This window comes from Octopus bimaculoides, chromosome 11 (assembly GCF_001194135.2).
Source record: "Octopus bimaculoides isolate UCB-OBI-ISO-001 chromosome 11, ASM119413v2, whole genome shotgun sequence".
NCBI classification, from domain to species: domain Eukaryota; kingdom Metazoa; phylum Mollusca; class Cephalopoda; order Octopoda; family Octopodidae; genus Octopus; species Octopus bimaculoides.
The window spans coordinates 14,026,490-14,028,007 of NC_068991.1; the positions used below are offsets into that span (position 1 = coordinate 14,026,490).

Sequence of the window (1,518 nt, forward strand, 5' to 3'; positions counted from 1 at the left end):
AGAGAGAGAGAGAGAGAGAGAGACTTGAATATTTTGTGGTAAAACTTCAGCAAATAGGATAGCACTCCATCAGCTAAGAGAGGAAAGATAATGTTATGAAAAAAAAAAAAAAAAGAACATAAGTCTTATGAAATACACATACCCAGGGTTTCTTGGTTGAAACATTAACTTATTCCGCCATTTTTCAACCTGAGGACAAAATCGTTTGTCAGTTGTTTTTTAAGCAAATGGTCTTTGAACAAGCGACGGTCATAAGAAAACATGAAGAAAAATACAAGGGAGATAACCAACGTTACAATAAACGTCAAAATGACTTAAACAAGATAGGTTCAGGAGTGGCTGTGTGGTAAGAAGCTTGTTCCCAACCACATAGTCCCGCGTTCAGTCCCACTGCGTGGACCTTGGGCGAGTGTCTTCTACTATAGCCACGGGCCGACCTAACCCTTCTGAGTGGATTTGGCAGACGGAAACTGAAAGAAGCCCGTTGTAAATATATACTCAACACATACAAACACACACACACATACACACACATTTGTGTGTCTGCGTTCGTCCCCACACCATCACTTGACAACCGATGTTGGTGTGTTTACGTCTCCCCACCTTAGCGGTTCGGCAAAAGTGTCCGATAGAATAAGTACTAGGCTTACAAAGAATAATTCCTCGGGTCGATTTGTCCGACTAAATGTGGTACTCCAGCATGGCCGTAGTCAAATTACTGAAACAAGTAAAAAAAATGAAAGAATAAGGTAATGGTTTCTATGTGTCTGGTGGCTTAATTTCACCTTCATCCAAGTTGTATTTCTTAAAATGTGGGCAACGTAATCATACTATTTACTTAGGTTAAAGAATAGGCATATATACACGTATGTGCCCCACCAACCTTGTTTTGTCTTAACTTCCAGGAAAAAAAATTAATGAATTTTTCTACAAATATGCTTCAGATAGTGTAGATCCCAATTATAACAGAATTTGTTGTAAAAGAAAAGATTTTTGGGGAGTGTATAGAGAGTATTTTTATAAAATTCACGTGAGTCGGATTTGTTTCCTCATAACTTTCGGAATAATGAATATATTTAAACGAAAATTTCGACAAATAAATTTCAGAATGTATAGAATATTATTAAGTCACAATTTAATATGAAGATATGAATTAATGGAATAACACACATAGATTAATGGCACATGTCACCTATTTCTTGGAAAAATTATATTTCATAATAAATTCAGATATAATTGGAATCTACATCACCTGAAGTATTTTTGTAGAAAATTTCATTAAGGAATATTCCTTTTCCTGGCAGTTATGAGGAAAGAAATTCGTTGGGGCATACATGTGTAGGTTTACAGCAGTTAGCTACAGGGTGTCCACAAGGTCTGGGTACATGGAGTAAATAAAATCATAACATGAACAATTAGATATAAGAAATAATAATTTCTTAAAGCATGTGTTAATCCTCATGTGGGTACATGAAGTAAATAAAATCATAACATAAACAATTAAATATAAAAAATAAT

The 1,518-nt window shown here is 34.9% G+C and overlaps 1 long non-coding RNA gene across 1 annotated transcript in view; it reads right to left on the reverse strand.

Moving 5' to 3' along the window:
* LOC128249028 (uncharacterized) overlaps nucleotides 1-199 on the reverse strand; it is a 2,955-nt gene extending 2,756 nt beyond the window's left edge. The window contains exon 1 of the long non-coding RNA XR_008265126.1: nucleotides 143-199. This is a non-coding gene — a long non-coding RNA (uncharacterized LOC128249028). The remainder of the gene's footprint in view (nucleotides 1-142) is intronic.
* Between the last annotated feature and the right edge of the window lie 1,319 nt (nucleotides 200-1,518).